Raw genomic sequence first — 14694 nt, forward strand, 5'->3', positions numbered from 1 at the left:
AGGTAAAACAGTAAATAGACCACATTGTAAGTAATACAAGCGAACCTAATGTGATGATCAAAACAGGTCTTATAAGCAGAATTTAGAAGCATACCAACAGACCCCCACCACCACCCGTCTAATTCCTTGTGTTCTTGTTCACATTTGTATGTTTCAAATTTGCTATTGTCCTTGGCAATCCCCACTCCTTAGAACATCCCTCTAGATGAAGGATTTTATTACTCTGGACAGACAGCGGCCTTCCCCACCAGGCTGCAAGCTTCTAGGGAAGTTCTGGGGCCTTATCTTCACCCACTGGCCTGGGGGAGCTCTAGGCAGAGACATGTGGAGGTGTGTAAATGAACCCACAACAAGTCAGAGAAGGTAAGATGCCAATTAACTTTGAGTGTCAGCTCCCAGATGCCCTTTCAGCTCTCTGATGTGACATGGAAACAACTCTAGAGTCCTGCCAATAAGCAACTGTCATTTATTTATTCATTTATTTATTCATTCATTCATCTTTTGATTTTTTAAAAAATATTTATTTATTTATTCCCTTTTGTTGGCTTTGTTGTTTGATTGTTGCATTTATTATTGTTTTTGTTACTGATGTCATCGTTGTTGGATAGGACAGAGAGAAATGGAGAGAGGAGGGGAAGACAGAGACAGGGAGAGAAAGATAGACACCTGCAGACCTGCTTCACCACTTGTGAAGTGACCGACCCCCATGCAGGTGGAGAACCAGGGGACTCAATCTGGGATCCTTATGCCGGTCCTTGCGCTTTGGACCACGTGCGCTTAACCCTTGATTTTTTTTTTTAACCTCAGTATTATTTCTAGGGCTTGGTAATTTCATGATTCCAGCACCCCTAGGAACTTTTCTTTCCAAGTTTCTTTCTAACTTTTTTAATATTTAAGTTTTATTTTATTTTATTTGTTAATATTTTTATTATCTTTATTTATTTATTGGATAGAGATAGCCAGAAATCAAGAGAGGAGGGAGATGAAGAGAGGGAGAGACACAGAGAGGCATCTGCAAAACTGCTTCACCATTAGCAAAGCTTTTCTTCTGCAGGTGGGGACCAGGGGCACAAACCTGAGTCCTTGAGCATTGTAACATGTGCGCTCAACCTCCACCCAGGTGCCTCCTCCACCCAGTCCTTTTCTTTCTTTTTGACATAAGCTAAAACACACACACACACACACACACACACACACACAGAGAGAGAGAGAGAGAGAGAGAGAGAGAGGTGGAAAGGTAACAGAGACACCTGCATCATTGTTCCATCACTTATAAAGCTTCCCCCTATATGTGGGGACCAAGGACTTGAACTCAGATCCTCTTACATGATGACATGTGTGCTGTACCATGTGCATGACCAGGTCATTTTCAAAATGAAAGAAAGGTCTATTGTGCTAGGCTGTGTTCCACAGTTCAGCCTTTTAGGTGTGGGTTTTCTAGTTTATTGATTAATATTTTTTTTTAGCTTTAGATGTTGACGTAATGAGACGTCCCTCTTCTTCAGAATCTCTTCATTTCTCTCTTCCCACTTGACACAGAGTACCTTGGTACTAAATGCCTGGGCCCACATAGCATCAGTTTGTGGGTCCTGTTGCAAATGAGGAAGTTCCAGATCATCTAGGGCTGGCTACAGTAACAACTGCACTAGACTTGAGTCACAGGGAATTATGGTTTTCTTAGTAAAGTTTGCTTAAAACAAAAGCCCATTTATCTGCCTGTAGAAGACATTTAATCAATTTACATGAGGGATTTCAAAATTAGTCAGACTGTAATGAACTATGAAATACTGATTAATGCATTTTTGCAATGTTTGATTAGAAACTTAACATGTATGCTAGTACATTTTTTGCCATTACAGCATTTATATGTTAATATTTTGTTACTTACAATTGCTATATTAGGTATTCTGAATTGCTGCACCAAAGTATATTTCTTGTTAACCATATGTAAACAATCTTTCAAGGAAGAAGAGTTTATTGATGCTGAAGAGTTGTTTCACTTTTGGGAGTATGGGAAAGCAGTCCACAGGGTACATTCAGTATGATGCTCATTATTTTAGTATTTAAATTATGTAGGAATTCTCCAGAAAGCACTAAGAAATAAGGTAGCTTATTTCTTGACCCTGGATGTCCTCGAACATCCAAGCATATTCTGAAAGAGATAGAATATTTATTAAATATTTTTTTAATTTTTAAAATTTTTAAATATTTATTTATTTTCCCTTTTGTTGTCCTTATTGTCTTTTATTGTTGTTGTTGTTATTATTGTTGTTATTGATGTCATCATTGTTGCATAGGACAGAGAGAAATGGAGACAGGTGGAGAAGACAGAGATGGGGAGAGAAAGACACCTGTAGACCTGCTTCCCCACTTGTGAAGCAACTTCCCTGCAGGTGAGGAGCCGGGGACTCGAAACGGGATCCTTACCCCAGTCCTTGCACCTCGCGCCATGTACATTTAACCCGCTGCGTTACCGCCCGACTCCCTTTATTATGGTTTTTAAAAGCCAAAAGGAGATAAATTCTTTGGGTTGCAATTTAAATTTAGCACCAACAACCAAAATATTTCTTAGGCCTCTACTCAAATCTAGAGACTTAACTGACTCTAAACTGGACTACTTCAAAAGCCAGCAAGACAGTTCAGCTGCAAGAGTGTGTTTTTCATTGTGCAAGGCCCAGGTTTAAGCACAGGTTTCCACACTGGGGGAAGCTTTGGTTCTGTGATGCCTTTCTCTCTTTCTCTCTTCCTCTGTCTCTCCCTAGCTGAAAAAGTTAGTCCAGAATGGTGAAATCTTGGTAAATACAAGAAAAAAAAAGTCTTAGAAATCCCACTGAATGTATAGAAGTCACAATTACAATCTCCTAATGAAACTTCCAAAGATTTTTATGTTATTGCATTTCCCAGAGAAGAGTAGTTTCTTTTAAGTAACTGGAATATTCCTTTTCATGGCAAGACCAACCAGCCCAAAACATCAGGTAACACTAGAGCCATCAATGAGAAAACGTGAAATTGCAAGAGCCCAATCAATGAGACAAAGTCTGATCTTTCTTATTTCAACTGAAACTGATCTCAGTTTTACACACCTAAAGAGAGAGTTGACAGCAAACACAAGTACCCAAGAAAAGAAGAGTTAGGAATCAGCTAGAGACTTTGAAGAGAGATTCTCACATGAAGGTTCTAACAGTTCAGTCTGCTCCAGCCATCACATGATCAGGCCATCCTGGTCTTGAAAGGTATTCCGGTACAAATTTCCGCTCACGGAGCATGCTAATCCCCAAATAGAAATACACAAAGATACAAATGCATTTACCTAAGAAGAGTCACACGTTTGAGCACATGCACAAGTCCACAGAGTGGAGAGAACGGGCTTCAGGATTATCATGAGATCAAGCAATTATCTCACATTTAGATTTTAAGCTTCCATTCGAATTAAAAAAAATAATCATTATTTTGCAGGATCGCCATTATTCTGATTCATTAACAAGGCATACTTATTAGGGTCTTAAAATAACCAGGATGCCGGACATGTAAAAACATGTTTCTGGCTGTCATGACAACTAAATAACAACAATAATGCACACATCCAAATGACGACAGGGAACAAAGTTATTGTGCCTGAATATAGATAAGTTAATTATGGAATCATCAAAAGAACAACAGCACTGTCAATGCAAAAGCGATGCTAAAATAATCAATAGCAACCATCTCATTTTGTAATTGGCTATTTGTTTCTGATATGGGATCCACAGTTGATCTGAATGGAAATACAAGAGACTCTTAGGCCAGTAGAAGTAAAGAAGGAAAAAAAAGGGGGGGGGAATCTTTCAGTTTAAGGTTGGTGGTTGTCAGTGGCAACAAATAATGGAAAATTGCCATCTGGCTTCTTCTTTTTTTTTTTTTGAATGAGATTTGAATAATCAATTTAATAATGGATAGAGCAATTGCTTACAGAAATAATCCATTGTCATCACTGAAGAAAATAAAAAGACTTGGATGCAGAAGACAAAGCTGTGCTGCAGGACTATAAGGTAAAGCAAATAAACATCTATGTGCATGCCACAATTTTTATTTTCACTGCTGACTTTACATAAACTAGAGGATAACTCTTCCTTCTATGTGCTTAGCTCCTCATATTCAGTATTTAATAATCAGGACAAAATCTACAGAGCAGTTGGCTTTCTGTAGGCATTCAGCCCTACCCCGGTTCATGGAGAAGGAGACACACACAAATGGTAGATACTCTTTAACACATTTTTTTCCCATCATCATGTGTCATAGAGTGGGAGAGGCCAGATTTCAACAGCACAGATAAAATCAGAATGCATCTGGCTATGGTGTGTGTGTGTGTGTGTGTGTGTGTGTGTGTGTGTAGACACAACTGTACTAAGAAATAAAATTCTATCTAGAAAAAGAAAAAAAGGGTATCATCTATCACCAAGGCTGGGGGTGACTGGTTCATTTACATGATAAACATGAAGAAATCAGAGAAGATATTCCTACCCTGTACAGGGCAACAATGGAAACACCTGAATAGGGAGTTTGTTGTGTCATTGTATGGATTTTTAAAATGAAATAAACTTCTAAACATCCTTGAATATGGATTGAAAGGGGAAATCAGGAGTGGACTGTAGGCCCTGCCACTTTTCTGGAAAGTGACATTCAGAGTTTCATACACATAGTTGTATTTGGGATCTCTTGACCTATCTATCCAAAGGTGGGAGTTAGTCTCGATCTTCACTGCTGGGAAACTTGAATGTGAAGTAGAATTACCCTGCTGAACCCCCATCTTTGGTTGACCAGTCATCCCAGAACTCCTAAAGCATGAGGGAAAGTTTCCTTTCACCCTGCATTGATTTTCCTTTTTGGATTATAAAATTCATTTTATCACAAAGGCTTATTTACTACAAAGAGAGGAGAAGGAGGAGGAAGAAAGAGGGGAGGAGGAAGAAAAGAGGAGGAGAGTGAGATCCAGAGCATCACTAGCACATGGAATTCTGGGAGTTGAACTCAAGACCTCCAGCTTGAAGGTCCAAACCAATACCCACTATGCCCTCTCCCAAACCAGCCTCTGTTGTTCTTTCATTTTCCCTCAGAGGCTCACATTGTTCACCTCTTCCGTGACTTCTTCTTCTTCTAGCGTTTGCCCTTCTTCCATAGCCAGTCAACAGGTCAGGTTGAAAGCTGTCAGGAGCTGCTTGTTTCTGGCTTTGAAAGTGACTGGGATCCATGTGGATTCAGTCGGCTAGGAAGGATCATCAGTTTCCTCAATGAATGGGTGCTCACGGGATGCACCACGAGAAGGTCAATCCAATGCATCCCGTGACTAAAGCTTCACTGCTGTTCACCTCTGGTTCTCCCCCAGATGAATTCACTTTGTATTCATTCTCTAGAGACCTCCAATGGCTCGTTCCCTCCCTGGGTCAGGGTCCCATTAAGTCCCTTCATTCAGCCGGAAAGTGACAGCTAGCTCACCCTAATCTGGAATACTCACCCTTGCAGCAGGGTTATTGGTACTTCTTAACACCAAAACCCTTTCAACCCCATATGTGCCCCAGTCTGCTTCAGGTCACAGGACACTGTGTAATGCTTCACATCTATGCCACTCAGCCCTATTCTGACCCTTCTTTCCGTTGGACCTTAGGAGTCCCCTAGCCCAAGAACTCCAGGGAGCACACACAGTCTGCCTGTGCTTCCCAAGGTCCCCATTTTGCTTCTCAGACATGAGTGGGGAGGGGGCCAGGTGGTGGTGTACCCAGTTAAGAACACATAGCACTAAGGGCAAGGACCCACGGAAGAATCCGGATTCCCCCCACACACACCACCACCATCCCTCCCTACCCCATGGCTCCCCACCTGCAAGAGGGAAGCTTCACAATTAAATGGTGAAACAGGTCTGCAGGTGTCTTTCTCTCTCTCACTCTATCTTTCTCCCCCCCTCTCAATTTTTCTCTGTCCTGTCCAATAAAATGGGGGGTGGCTTCCGGGGGCAGTGGATTCGTAGTGTTTGCAATGAGCCCCAGTGATAATCTTGGAAGCAACACACACACACACACACACACACACACACACACACACACACACAAAACAAAAACACAAACAAAAGTCCTACCGAGAAATGAGTGGGGACAGCAGACTTAAAAGCCTTTCAGCTTCCCACAACTCACTCTGAGTAGTCACCCACTGCCGAGACTGCTGAGTTGTACCATTTCTGCCTGTATTCCTCCTCTAAAGAGGGCAGGGAGGGACTTGGAGAAATTGTAAACACACTCTGTGTCTTCATCATCACTGGCAAATTTTGTTCTAGCAGGAACTCCCATCTAAAGGACAAAGATGTTTCTCACTGAGCAATCTAAGCCTCCTTCTCCTACCTTCTCCAGATCTCCTCATGACATGGGAACACAGCAGCTTCAGTCTCCTGCCCCCGGAACTCCTGCTCCTCTCTCTCAGCATACCCACTTTGATTCTGTCTTGAAGAGGAATAAGAATGGTCTTCAGGCCTTGTAAATGTGCACCTGGTAGAGCACACACATTACAATGTGAACAGACCAGGGTTCAAGCCCCTGGTCCCCATCTGTGTATGTATGTGGGACAGAAGTTTCACAAGCAGTGAAGTAGTGCTTGAGTGCCTGCCTCTCTTTCTCTCCCCCTCTCTATCTTCTCCTTTACTTTCTTTTCCTTTCAATTTATCTCTATCTCTATCTAAGAGAGAAAAAGTAAATGGAAGAAGTATAGTTCCCAGAAGCAGAAGATTCATCACACAGATGTCAAATCCTAAGGATAGCCTTGGTGGCAATAAAAAAAAATAAATAAATAAACGGGAGTCAGGTCGTAGCGCAGCGGCTTAAGCACATGTGGCGCAAAGCGGAAGAACCGGCTTAAGGGCTTAAGGATCCCTGTTCGAGCCCCCCGCTCCCCATCTGCAGGGGAGTTGCTTCACAGGTGGTGAAGTAGGTCTGCAGGTGTCTATCTTTCTCTCCTCTCTGTCTTCCCCTCCTCTCTCCATTTCTCTCTATCCTATCCAACAATGACAACATCAATAACAACAATAATAATAACTACAACAATAAAAACAACAAGGGCAACAAAAGGAAATTAAAAAAAAAAAAACAGGGGGTCAGATGGTGGTGCACCTGGTTGAGGACACATCATACTCCCGAATACAGGCAGCCAGTTCCTACCTGCTGGGAGGGAAGCTTCACAAGAGGCGAAGCAGAGCTGCAGGTGTCTCTCTCTCTCCTCTCTCTCTCTCTCACTCACTCTCTCTCTCTCTCACTTTCTTTGTCTCCTTCTTCTATCTCAGTTTCTCTTTGTCAAATAAAGGGAATAGGGAACAATTTTTCAAAAAAATATATGGAGAGAGAGGCCAGTGGGGAGGATCTGGTTGAGGATGCTAAGGTTGGAAGCAAGGGAGAATAATGAGAAGAAACAATATAGACAGACCAGACTAATAGAACAATATAGACAGACCAGACTAATAGAACAAATATTAGCTCAATTTGTATGCCCTCTAGCTGAAACCCCACAACAGGAGTATATAGAAAAGCAACTAGAAGTTCAGACCATGGGAGTCGAGCGGTAGTGCTGTGGGTTGAGCGCACATGGTGAAAAGTGCAAGGACCAGCAGAAGGATCCCTGTTTGAGCTCCCCGGCTCCCCACGTGTAAGGTAGTCGCTTCACAGGTGGTGAAGCAGGTCTGCAGGTGTCTATCTCTCTCTCCCCTCTGTCTTCCCCTCCTCTCTCCATTTTTCTCTGTCCTGTACAACAACAACGACATCAATAACAACAACAACCACAATAACTACAACAATGAAAAACAAGGGCAACAAAAGGGAAAATAAATAAATATTAAAAAAAAAGTTCAGGCCAAGTGTATTATAATGTCTGCTCTAGTAATAATTATAACTCATCTGTTTATCCGAGAGTGCACCAACTCATTATACTTACCATTTCATGAAACCACAGTCTTTGCCTGCATGTCTGCTGTGACATGGATGATGGGCAGCCCCTAAATGTATTTGTATGTCGTCGCCATCATTAATGGGTTGAGTTCAGCCACAGCTCGTACTTATTGCTACCTGCTAAGTGATTTAGCAGAACGCAGGGAATGCAAGCAGGTTCCTGTGTGTTCACAGCTGCTGCTGAACTCAGAATGGTGTCCTGCACCACTTTCCCTGCCTCGGGTGCTCAGGGTGCTGCTGCGTTCAGGCTTGTGCCACTGGGAGCTGCCTAGCTAGGTGTTTGAACCAGGGTATTGATTAGTGACACGTCTGAAAAACTAAGCCAGCTTTCACAAGAAAACCACTCCCAGAAACATCAAAGACTTAGTCATTACATCTAAGAATGTCGGAAGATAAGACCAGCAAAATAGCTCACTTAGGAAGTACACTGCTTTGCTGTGTCCAACCCAGGTTCCAGGCTGGCTCTCAGTACATTAGAGGATGCTTGAGTGCTGTGGTTTGTTTCTTTGTTTCTTTATTATGAGCGGAGACAGAGAGAAATTGAGCCATGAAGGATAAATAGGAGGTGGAAAGAGAGAGGGAGAGAGAGAGACTCCTACAGCACTTTTCAGCCACTAGTGAAGCTATTCCCATGAAGGTGGGAGCCTGGGGATGAGGAAGTCCAGTTCCTTGTTCACTGTAATACGTGCTCTAGAAGACACCCAGCCCTTGTGCTGTGGTCTCTCTCTCTCTCTCTCTCCCCAAAGAAGTTAGCCTGGAGGGCAGAAGCCCCAGAGATAAAAAAAAAAAAAAAGAAAAGAAAGAAAGAAAGAAAGAAAGAAAGAAAGAAAGAAAGAAGAAAGGAAAAGAAAAAAAATGGTCGGGGCAGTGGTGCACCAAGTTGATCACACACATTGCCTTGTGCAAAGATCCATATTCAAGCTCCAGGGCCCCCTGCAGGGGAAAGCTTCACAAGAGGTAAAGCAGTGCTGCAGGTGCCTTTCTGTCTCTCTCTTTTATCCTTTCAATTTATCTCTATTTTAGCAAACAAAATAAATAAATAGTATAAGAGGGACCAGGTTGTGCCACACCTAGCTGAGCACACCTATCACTATGCTGAATAACTCGGGTTCTAGTCCCCACCCCCCACTCCCCACTCCCCACCTGCAGGCGGGAGGTTTCATGAGTGGTGAAGGAGACCCTGCGGGTATCACTGTTTGTCTCTTCCACTCAGTCTCCTTCTCTCCTCTTGATTTATCTCTGTCATGCCAAAATAAAGAAATTTAAAGAATTAAAAAGAAAAAAAAACATAAGAACCAAGTTTTCATTCTCTATTCACATTAGGCAGAAAAAGCCTTCTACAGGAATAGACATTTTTTGATGTGATATAGATACCTTCTAGACCTCAGGAAAGGTGCTCACACTGCACTAGGGCCTCCACTTATGAGTGCTGTATGTGAACTTCTGAAGCCATCCGCACTGCAGTCACGAGAGCAGAGACTGGCTTGGCAAAGAATCTGGATGTGGCTCCAAGTGGGTAATTGTGTGAGAGAGCCTTGCCAATGCTCAAGCTTCCATCCATTTCCACCTCTTCCAGACATCTCAGATCTTCACGAAACAGGGCAGGGTAGGAAACTTGTCCCCTGTCCTCCAAAAGACAAGTGAGAAATCACGCAGAGAAAGCAAGGTTTCACACTGCAATTCGGCAAGGAGAGGGTGATTGACTCAAGACAGGGTGATAAAGATCAATTGCTGTGGCTTGGAGTTATGACACCAACAAAGTTACAATGACATTAGCACAAAGAGAGAGAGACACAAATCCATTACCAAGATACAATCAAATATTCAAAAAAGCCTGGCATGCTCATTACTTATTCATGCTAATACAAGTATATTAAGAAATCTAAACAGTGTTAGTGCTCAATCACTCACAAACCAAATGAGGTTTTACATTTATCAGACCCCAGTCATCAGGGCCCAGTATAGCTGTACAAAGGTGGTAATGTGACATAACTGGAGATATTGATATCAGCCTACATGGACTGAGAGATACACTAGGATTTATTAAACTGAGTAATGCCGTCACATTCAGCAAAGCAATAAAAGAAATCACTGTGCAGAAGTCATTTTCCCAGACAATAAGATCTACTAAAGATGGTGTATCTGCTTCCAAAGGGTCACTGGCAGCCTTTCCGACCTTAATAAACTACTTACAGATTAATTTTTATTCCAGCCAAGGATAACCCCCCTCCCACCCCAAAGTTGGTTCTGTCCTTGAAAGGCCCTGACAGAATCTCAGCTTGTCTTTTCCTGATGACGCAGAGCCCACTTGAGCACCTTCCATTTTCCCACAAGGCACTTTTGTTTAATAAGTGACATCTTGATTTCCAATAAAGATACTGAGGGGTAACCCGCACTAGTGTCCAAATACATGGGTTTGAGGGAACCTAGGAGAACACATGAGGCGAAGCACAGCAAGCTATTCTTGAAATTAGATTGAGCTCCAGCACTAGCATCTCATCACCAGCTTTCTTCTCTTCCTCCTTCTAGAACATCCTGTTACTCTGCTCCCTACCTCCTCTGCCCGCTTAGGGAGCTCTTATTGCTCAGGTCCATAAGGTGGGTGTCAGCTACATTTCTGTTTGAGGTTCCATGTCTTCATTCTTCGCTCCAACTCTGCTCTCACTGACTGATCTTGTCCATGTCCACACACACACACACACACACACACACACACACACACCCCGGTACATATGCCCTAGTAATTTTCAAAACTGCCTCTCCACCTCCAACCTTTCTCTGGAATCTCCAAGGATCAACAGTAGCATTCAGTACCCCACCAGGCACCCACCAAGCTAGGGAGTTGTGGTCATGTCCAGCAGACACTGAATGACCTGAGAAGCAGCTCACTCCATCTATCTCTCCTCCCAGTTTTATATTTTTGATAAAGAAAAATATTGTAACCATTTCTGCCACATTAGAATTCATATGCTGGTGTTACATAATAACTCAAAAGTTTCTGTCATATGATAGATCTATTCACTCTGTATAGGAGATTCTATTTATAGATTATTTGGGGGTTGGAGAGACTCGGTGGTGGGATTTGCACTTTTCTTTTTTTAAAAAAAAATTTTTGTTTTTTATGGAGTAGCTGCAATCAGACATTTGCTCTTCCTGATACAACTATTAGACACAAGAGACCGAACTGGACACATAATCTACAGCTGAAAAAAAATCCACAGCCTCAGGTGGGTGCCAGTGTGTGCAGTTGGGGAAACGGGAGTGGGTTGGAAGACACGGTCAGTCAAAAGGAGAGCTCTGGACTGATGGCGCTCAGCACCGGCCCGCGCCATCTTGGGAAGTAACGCAGTTAGCGGACTCGAAATGAAATTGGAGCTTAAAATCTCTCAATCTTTGACTCGGAGTTCTGTTCACTTTTGTTCTTTCTCAGTCTGAGTTTAAGACAAAGACAAAACTCAGCCCACAGCCCCAAACACCCCTCTCCCCCACCCACCACTGCAGATTCAAATAAGTAGAAAGCAAAGACCACAACAGCACCACCTGCTGGCCAACATAACCAACACCATTTATGTGAAAGCAAAGAGAGAGTTAAATAAGCATGTCACATCGAACAGAGAAAAGTAAATCAGACAAAATCCAAGAAATTCCATTTGCAGAGAGTCTATCAGAGACAGACTATATAAATCTTATGAGAACTTTACAAGAATATAAGCAAGAGTTGAAAGAGCATTTTTCTTGAAATTGATAGGAAGCTACAAAGTATGAAAGAACTCAAAGCAGAGTTCACTAAGCGGTTAAACAGCATGCAGGAGAAATTTCAAACAGAACTGCAAGGACTGAAAGACATCTTTAGTGCAGTTCAATCTCAGGTAGAAACCTTAGGTAATAGACTCACACCTGCAGAAGGAAGAATTTCCAACCTAGAAGACACAATTATCCCACTCTTTCAATTCAAAAATGAGGGAGAGGAAAGGTTTAGAAAGAGTGAAGCTACTCTCTATCAAATTGCAAACTCAATAAAAAGGTAGAATACATGAGTTCTAGGGACACCTAAGGAAGTAGAACAGGTCAACCAAAGTGGGATTCATCCCTGGGAAACAGGGATGTTTAATATCCATAAGTCAATAAATTTAGTCTGCTAAACCAACAAAAGGAAAGATAAAATCACATGATTCTGTCAATTGATGCAGAAAAAGCATTCAACAAGGTACAACATCCATTTATGATAAAGGCCCTTGAGAAACTGGGAGTGGAAAGAAAATTCCTTAGCATAATAAAGGCTATATATGATAAACCCATGACTAACGTCATAATCAATGGGGGAAAATTGAACACTTTTCCCCTAAAACCAGGAACTAGACAAGGGTGCCCATTCTCACCACTTTTATTCACCATAGTCCTAGAAATGCTTGCCATAGCAATCAGACAAGAAAGAGATATCACAGGAATGCTAATTGGTAAGGATGAAGTTAAACTCTCACTATTCACAGATGATATGTGGATATACCTAGAAGACCCCAGGAACTCTGCCAAGAAACTACTGTAAATCATCAATATATTCAATAAAGTAGCAGGCTACAAAATCAATACCAATAAATCTGTGGCATTTTTTTATGCAAAAGATAGGTCAGAAAAAATGAAACTGAAGGAAGCAATACCATTCACAATTGAACCCAAGAAGATCAAATATCTAGGAATGAATCTAACAAAGGATGTAAAGGATCTTTTTAAGAAAAACTATAGGACACTGTTAAAAGAAATAGAGGATGACACAAAGAAATGGAAGAACATTCCTTGTTCATGGATTGGGAGAATAAATATCATTGAAATGGCAATTTTGCCAAAAGTAATCTATAGATTCAATACAATCCCTATTAAAATCCCAATGATATATTTCAAGGAAATTGAGCAGATTATTTAAAAAATAGCAAAAACATTCCTAAGGAAAAAGAAGAAAAATACCCAACTTTAGGTTATACTATAAAGCAGTAATAATCAGAGCAGTGTGGTACTGGAACAAAAATGGTCATATGGACCAATGGAATAGGATAGAGATCCCAGGACTCAATCCATACATACACAGACACCTTGTATATGACAAAGGGGCCAAATCTGCCCACTCGGGAAAAGAAAGTCTCTTTAACAAGTGGTGTTGGCAGAAGTGGACAGCCACACGTAGAAAAATGAAACTAGACCACCAATTAACACCACACACCAAAATTAACTCAAAATGGATCAAAGATCTGGATATCAGACCTGAAAGTATAAAATACATAGAAGAGTATATCGGTGAAACATTTCATGACATTAACACTAAAGACATATTTGGAGACTTCACCCCATGGGCAAAGGAAACAAAAGCAAGATTGAACAAGTGGGACTATATCAAATTAAAAAGCTTCCATACATCAAAAGAAAACTCCATAAAGATAAACAGGAAACCTAGCAAATGGGAGAACATATTTGCACATCATACTTCAGACAGACAGTTGATATCAAACATCTATATAGAACTCATTCGGCTCAACAAAAAGAAAAAGAACAATCCAATAAAAAAGTGGGCAGAGGACATGCATAGACAATTCTCCAAAGAAGAGATACACACGGCCAACAGACATATGCAGAAATGCTCTAATTCACTCATCATCAGAGAAATATAAATTAAAACCACACTGAGATACCACCTCACACCTGTAAGAAAGGTCTTCATCAACAAAACAGAAGATAAATGTTGGAAAGGATGTGGAGAAAAAGGTACTCTAATACACTTCTGGTGTGAATGCAAAATGGTACAACCATTATGGAGAACAGTATGGAGAATCCTTAAGCAAACACAGATGAAAATGCCTTACAACCCAGCAATCCCACTCCTAGACATTTATCCAAAAGACATAATATCTCTAATTCAAAGGGATATATACACCCCCATGTTCATAGCCCCATTATCTACAATAAAAAAATTTGGAAGCAACCAAAATGTCCCTCAATAGATGACTGGTTAGAAAAGTTATGGAACACTATGCAGCTATTAAGAACAATGAACCCACCTTCTCTGACCCATCTTAGATGGAACTAGAAGGAATTATGTTAGGTGAGCTAAGTCAGAAAGATAAAGATGAGTATGGGATGATCTCATTCATCAACAGAAGTCAAGAAAGAAGAACAGAAAGGGAAACTAAAAGCAGGATCTGACTAAATTGAGAGTAGGACACCAAAGTAAAAACCCTGTAGTGAGGGGGAGGGTGGACATTCTGCTTCCCGGGGCTGTGGTGGGGGTGGGTGGAATGGGTCTTTTGGTGGTAGGAATGGTGTTTATGTACACTCCTATTAAAGTGTAGTCATATAAATCACTATTTAATTAATATGAGAGGGGAAAATTGATTGTATGTCTTGAATTTTTTAAAACACAGACTGAGTCTTTTTAATACATAGGCTGAGTCTTTGATATGTGGACTCTCTCAAAAGCCTAGACCAGGTAGAACAGAAGCAACCGATGGGACAGCTATATACAAGATGCTGGGTATTATACAGCAAACCCTAACAAAGGGACTTTTCAACCCAATTACCAAATACCAAAATTAGTTAACCCAATTACCAAATAAGGTGATGATAACAACAACTATCCATTGTTCTTGAACACTTAGACAGCAGGAACCTCACATTTTTAGTACAGAGCCTATATTTCCCCCAGTCCTGGAACCTTAGGGTGGGGCACACTTTCCTGCATGCTTCTCTC

The sequence above is a fragment of the Erinaceus europaeus genome, chromosome 2 (assembly GCF_950295315.1).
Source record: "Erinaceus europaeus chromosome 2, mEriEur2.1, whole genome shotgun sequence".
In the NCBI taxonomy this organism is placed as follows: domain Eukaryota; kingdom Metazoa; phylum Chordata; class Mammalia; order Eulipotyphla; family Erinaceidae; genus Erinaceus; species Erinaceus europaeus.